Source organism: Fukomys damarensis, unplaced genomic scaffold (genome assembly GCF_012274545.1).
Source record: "Fukomys damarensis isolate Sample0158 unplaced genomic scaffold, DMR_v1.0_HiC HiC_scaffold_23, whole genome shotgun sequence".
NCBI lineage: Eukaryota > Metazoa > Chordata > Mammalia > Rodentia > Bathyergidae > Fukomys > Fukomys damarensis.
Window position 1 is genome coordinate 40,621,292 of NW_022900935.1, and position 5,960 is coordinate 40,627,251.

At 42.9% G+C, this 5,960-nt stretch overlaps 1 pseudogene; it reads left to right on the forward strand.

Annotated features, from left to right (window-relative positions):
* Positions 1–5,026: 5,026 nt before the first annotated feature.
* On the forward strand, positions 5,027–5,929 carry LOC104859234 (annotated as a pseudogene).
* The last annotated feature ends 31 nt before the right edge of the window (positions 5,930–5,960 follow it).

Genomic DNA, 5,960 nt, shown 5'->3' on the forward strand with positions numbered 1-5,960 from the left:
AAAAGGAGTGAGGTGTGCAGACACCCTGGTCATACACACAGAGCTTCTGGAGGTAACACCAGCAGGTCTTGTTTCCTTACTGCATACCCTCAGCCAATTGCATTTATTGTGATGTGTGGTCTGAGGTAACGAGGGTGGGATTTCCCAAGTCATGTGTGGTTTCTACTGAGTAGAGAGTAAGTCTCTGTTCAGGGAGATTGACATCCTGTTGTCTCCTGAATCCCAAATATCTTTCTATATGCTTTGTTGACTCTTAAGAATTTTCTCTCAGATCTTATATATAAATTTTCCTGAGCCCCTTCTTTGGAAAAAGTGCTCTTTCAATAGAGACAAAGTATTTGTTTTTCAAGATCTTTCTTATCTGCCTCTGCCAGACTTCTTTTTTTTTTTTTGGTACCGGGGATAGAACTTGGCTGGCATGCATGGGGGCCAGCAGAGAGGGGGGCTAGCAGAGAGGGGGTCTAGCAGAGAGAGCGACCAGGAGGGCAGGTGGAGCTAAGGCAGGAGGATGTCTTGGAGGGCCAGGCACCTGGGTTCCATTGGTCCCTGAGAGGTAGTTGTGCAGTGGGGCAGTCAGCGCCTGTCCTAGTAAGTCAGGCTAAATGTGCAACGGGACAGGAAGTTCTGATGGAGAGAGGGTGCGTGTGAGCATGCACTGTGTATCTTGTCAGCACAAGCCCCTTGTGTTTGGTCAGAAAGTAGGAGGGACTGAAGGACACAAGGGCTTTGAGAAATCTAAGCAGTTTGTTAAGCATGATTGTTGGCTTTTATTTAGTATCTTTATGCAAAAATAAATTTTACCAAAAAAGCCTCCTATTAAATAAGACATTATTTGAGTGTTTTGAAAACATCTCTCCTGCTTTCCCTTCCCTCTGCTCTTGGGACCTCCTGTTTATCTTCAGGTCTCAGCTCAGTTGTCCTGTCATCTTCATGTCACCTGGAGAGCCTCTCCACAGTCAGCCTCCTGCCCTGACATCCCTGTCACACTGCATGAACTCCCAGTGCACAGGGACCCTGCTATAATGTACTCACACTGGGGCCTGTCAGACACATGCTGTGAGGTTAGGAAGTATATGTGCAGTGGAAAGGTGGGACTGTTTTTGTCATTGTAATTGTTATGGCTTATGTCTGCTTGTCCCTCCAAAGCCTCATGGGTCCTAGTTGGAGCTTTTTCAGAGTGGCTGAATCAGAGTGTGTGATTGATTCACGGTGTAGTTCTAGGCCTGAGGGCACTAGGATTAAGGGTGTGAGTGCTAATACTTAATCTGGATAAGATAGAAATGTGGGGAAGAGGCCCTTGTTTCGTCACCATCTGTCCTCCATGAACTATACTTGGTGATGCCCCTCTGCCAACCAAGCTGTCTGCTTTGGAGCCAGATCTTTATGGACTGAAACCTCTATAAACTGAGCTAAATAAACCTTTTGCCCTTTTTTGGGTGTTGGTATTTTGCTTCAGCAATGAGAGAAAAATAACTAAGACAGTAATTATAATTTCTTTTTCAAAATCTTAACATCTGGTCTGGGTGTAAATCAATGGTAGAGTGCTTGTATAGCATGTGCAAGGCCCTGGGTTCAATTCCCAGCACCAAAAAAACAAAGTAAAAACCCTCCCATATTAATGTCTGTTTCTGTGTATTCCTTCTTTTTCTTCTTATATATTTCAGTACTGGAGATCGAATTTAGGACTTTGTGCTTTTGAGGCAGGTGTACCACCACTGAGCTAAATTCCTGGCCCCTTAATTCCTTTTTTTTTTGTTTTTTGTTTTTTGTTTTTTGTTTTTTGTTTTTTGTTTTTTGTTTTTTGAGGCAGGGTCTCACTATGTAGTTGACACATTTTTTTGTTTTGTTTTTTGTTTTTTGTTTTTTGAGGCAGGGTCTCACTATGTAGTTGACACTGGTCTGGAACTCACTATGTAGCCCATGCTGGTCTTGAACTCATAATGATCCTCCTGCCTCAGCCTCCTGAGTTCTGGGATTATAGGTGTGTACCACCATACCCAGCCTCCCTTTTTTTTGTACTGGGGATTGAACTCTGGACCTTGCACTTGGGAGGTAGGTGGTGGAACCACTGAGCTAAATCCCTGGCCCTAATTCCTTATTGTTAATATTTGCAGTTTTTTTTTTTTTTTTTTGAGACGGGGGCAGGGGGGAACTTGCTCTGTTACCCAAGTTGGTATCAAACTCCTGGGCTCAAGCTGTCTTTCTGCCTCAGACTGTTGAGTGCTGGGACTACAAGCATGCACCATCATGTCCAGCTTTCATTATGTTTAAAAAAAATAAAAAAATGTAATGTGTGTATATGCATATATATAATGTGTATATATGTTATATATATATACACACACACACAGACACACACTATGTGCATATATGTATGTGTGCATATACTATATGTATGTATTTCTCTATTATTGGGCATTTATTTATTTGGTGCCAGAGTTTGAAGTCCATGTTCTGATGTACTGTGCTGCATCTCCAGCCTTTAAAAAAATTTTTTTTGAGACAGGGTCTAAATTGCTAAGTTGCCCAGGTTAGGCTCTGGATTGTAATCCTCCTGTCTCAGCCTCCCAGAGTGCTGGGATTATATGCCTACCTTATTTATCCTCATTCTTTTTCTTACTATATCTAGTACTACTACCATAAACTTTTGGGTGTGTGTGTGTGTGTATTTGTGTTACATTTAAGGAGATGTGTATGTTTATGTAGTGTGTCTCACTTAGAAGTGAATGGCCTATAAAATAGCATTTGCCTTTCCCAGATTCCTTTGCACCTTTCCCTTGCTACCCCCTCCTCTCTCCCTCTCTCTCTTCCATCTGTGGAGTGGGGATGGGCTCAGGGCCTTGTACATGCTAGTTAGTTAGGCAAGTGTTCTACCTCTGAGTTACAGCCTACCCAGCGGTGGCCAGCCTATGGCACACATGCAGCAGCTGCTGTTTGTTATCATGGAACTCTCTAAAAGCTCACCATTACTCCCTAGTCCTTGCGCAGATTTCATTTCAATTTAAGTTTATTCCTCAGTTCTTATTTAGATTAAACAGATCATAAAATGAGACTTCCCCAAGAGTGTGGAGTGGTTCTCTATTCGGGGTTGGCTTCTCTGAAGGGAGTCATTAGGGCCGTGTCTCAAAGAGATAAGGAACTGCTTTGAGATGTGGGAGCAGAGCCCTGCGGAAGAGTCAGGGTGAGAGCCTGCTGGTGTGGGTAAGGGACAGTGGAAGGGCTCAGGGAGAATGTGGGCAGAGGCAGGCAGGCAGACACACTCACAGCAGGGCAGCAAGGCAGGGATTTGTGAGGTGACTTGCCCTGAGAGATTAAAGTTTTACCACTAGTTAGAAAACAGCTCATAGGAAACTGGTTTTCCATTCAAAGTGCTTTCTTTTTTCCCAGAGCATTTGGTAGATTGTGTATCCTTGAAATTCCTGAACTCGGCACAGAACCAGGAGATAGATGTAAGGACTGGAACTTGGTTGTATGTGAATCCATTTGCTGATGGAACAGAAAGAGTCTGTAACAGTAGATGTGCTAATTTCCCTCTGTAATGGTCATTTATTTAATATAAAAGGTGAGTGAAGAATGTAGGCTTGGTTAAGTAGTGTGCTGTATTCTGGTGTTTAGTGTGATTGTGTTCAAAGAGACGTGTTTAGAATTAACTGAAGTGTGGTTCAGCAATAGTAAGGAGTGCAGTGGGTGCCTGCCTTTCAGCTGTTGTGGAAATCCATTAACGACTTCTGTTGTACTTGGCTGCCTTTCATTGTTACGCTTTATGGTTTACACTAACATTGTAGATGTAAATGACATCCGTTCTACAACAGTTTCCCAGGGCCTTACCAATGGTGCTGATTTATTTTGAGCAAACATTTGTTTAGTCCACATTAATATCTGCTAGACAGGTTGTAGTGTGCTGTGGCTCTCTTCTCTGACTTGGGGCCTGGTTTTATCCAGGTGGAAAGGAATCAGGACATGTTCTTGAGCTTGTAGACCTACAGTGACTGAGGGGAGTGCTTGATCCTGCTGGCTGCTCTTTGTTGTTTTAGCTACAGAGTGGCATTTATTCTGGGTATTGCAGAATGCCCTGTTTAAACAAAAATGGGTGAAGGCACTTTAAAAAAATTTTTTTTGGTGTTTTGAGACGGGGTCTTACTATGTAGTTGAGACTGAACTGTAACTCACTATGTGTAGCACAGGCTGATCTCGAACTCACAGTGATCCTCCTGCCTCAGCCTCCTGAGTGCTGGGATTATTTTTATTTTATTTTATTTTGGTATGGTGACTAAACTTGGGACCTTGTGCTTGTAAAGCAAGCAGTGGAACCACTGAGCTAAATCCCTGGCCCAAGGCACTTTTAAGTCATTAAATTGAGTGGACTGTATTTGTGTGTATTTGTATGTATCTGCATGGAAAATTTAGTTTTGGGAAATTGAAATTTATGATATCTGCTATTTGTGAGATGTAAGGTTATGGTGGTTGAGTATTTGCTTTTTAATAGAGTCAGTGTCTTAAGTTATTTATTTATTTTAATGGCAGCAGAGTTTTATTAAAGATAGGGAAAAGGCTCTGCAGAGAGTGTTTGGACCAAGTAAAAGTAGGAAAAGAAGTACACCCTACTTCGTGAGGGCGGGTTACCCTGCAAGAAAAAACACTGTGGCTGTAAGATAAACTTTTAGAAGCTTTTTTTTCTTTGCCACTTAAGGCTTAAGAATGAAGATTGAGAAATGTTTGGGTAGGATTGCTTTATTAGTCTGATGAAAATTTTGGGCTCTCTTTCCAGAAAAATACATATTCAGTTCAACACATTTATTCAGCCTATATTTATTGAATAGTTACTATCTGCCAGGCACATAGTTTATAGGGTTATGATATACTAGTGAACAAAATAAAAAAAAATCAAGGGGCAACCCACTTTCTGGTCCCCCTTCTGTCTCTTAGAAGCTTTCTTTCTCTCAATGAAATTTCCTACTCTTAACTTCCATAGTTCCTAGAATTCATTCTTCAATTTTAGAGAACATGAACTCGGGTTTTGAGGATATCTAGCAGGTTTGGGATTTACATCTCTTCCCCTTGTAGCATGTTGGAGGTCTTCCACAGAGATTTCTGGTCAGAGTGTTTGGTTCAAGGCACTTCCCTCCTCTGTGGCTGCTGGATTTCAAGACAAAGTTTCCAGAATGCTATCTACTGTTGTGGAGCTGAATGTGGGAGGCCAGGTCTTCACCACCATCACAGACACCCTGAGGAAAAGTCCCAGGCTTCAGACTGGCAGAGATGTTCTCCAGCTCAGTCTCCGCCTGCAAGGATGCTGAAGGCCGCTTCTTCATCGACCGCCCCGGCACCTTTTTCCATCCTATTCTGGACTACCCGAGTGTCAGGCAGGTGCCCAAGCAGCACTTTGCTGAGGTGTACCGTGAGGCCCAGTTCTATGCCATCCAGCCTGTGGTCAAGCTCTTGGAGGAGATGCCTCATATCTTTGATGAGCAGGTGTCCTGGCAGCAGTTTTTGCTGCAGGTGCCAAGCTACAGTGAGAACCTGGAGCTCCTGCTGTGCCTGGCCTGGGCTGAGGCTGTGGGAGGCGTGTATTGGAGGTGGTGGTGTGTGTGGTGTCCAGTGATGAGGAGGTTGCACGGTGTGCAGATCCTATATATTATCAGGCATCCAAAAAGATACCAGTTGTCAAGTTTGGGCCCTGTAAGTTAGGTTGTGACTGGAAGAACCTTCTGCAGTGCCTGAAGATAGACATTAAGGTCTGGAGGTACCAGGTATCCTATGGTACATACAGTGAAGTTTTCTTCAAGCAGCTGTACCTTCATCTGTACCTACAATATTTTTGCTACCAGGTTGAGAATCCCTTCTGTGTGTTCACCTTCACATGGTGATCTCCCATTGGCTGGGATTATAGGTTCTTGGGGCCCATGGAATTAAAAAGCATCATCCAAAAAAAAAAAAAAAAAAAAAAAAAAAAAAAAAAA